Source organism: Morone saxatilis, unplaced genomic scaffold (assembly GCF_004916995.1).
Source record: "Morone saxatilis isolate NCDOM2014 unplaced genomic scaffold, NCSU_SB_2.0 Contig19, whole genome shotgun sequence".
NCBI classification, from domain to species: domain Eukaryota; kingdom Metazoa; phylum Chordata; class Actinopteri; family Moronidae; genus Morone; species Morone saxatilis.
This window is the reverse complement of record NW_023339751.1, coordinates 16,253,983-16,254,850: the sequence shown is the minus strand read 5'-3', so window position 1 is coordinate 16,254,850 and position 868 is coordinate 16,253,983.

Here is an 868-nt window from a genome sequence, read left to right as displayed (position 1 = left end):
TAAAGAAGAGATATTCTCTACAACACAGAGGGAGGAGCGAAGACGATACAAATAAAGATGATTTAGAAAATGGCTCGGTTTTGCTTCATGGCAACAATTTGAAACATAAAGCCTCCACTTGTCTTTGAAGCCTACTGAAGACAACCATCTCCTGCTTTTTAACAGCCAATGCATGTGTGACATAACGTATGTATTTTAAAGTACAGCCATCAAACACTCATTTTTATGTCCTTCCTTTTCATATAGTAATGCTGAGCATGATGTCATCATGTTGGAGCCTGTGTGTCTGATTTGTTATTAAATAGATTCAGAACACTTAAAGTATATCATCACATAATGTAGTATGTGATCATTTGGTAAGTATCTTATTAAACTTCATACTGGAACTAAAATGTTCGCTGCTGGATGTAGATTACATTTTAGAGCACCATAATAAGTCAAGTTGCATATGAGGAAAGCTGCCTTTGGAAAAAAAAATTCTTTTAACTTCTGTACTGTACATACTTCATACCATAATAACCTCTGCCCAACGAACAATTCAATAATGTGTCTAATTACACCGATCAGACCTAACATTATGAGCACTGACACCCGGTGAACACTGATTATTTGGTTATGCAGTGGCTCCTTGTCAGTGGGTTGGGATATATTGTGTTAGAAGCAGGAAAAATGGGCAGCGTGAGGATTTGAGCGACTTTGACAAGGGCCAAATTGTGATGGCTAGACAGTCAGAGCATCAACAATACTGCAGCTCTTGTGGGGTTCCTGGTCTGCAGTGGTCAGTACCTATCAAAAATGGTCATGGGCGGCCGAGGCTCATTGATGCATGTAGGGAGTGAAGGCTGGCCGTGTGGTCCGATCCAACAGA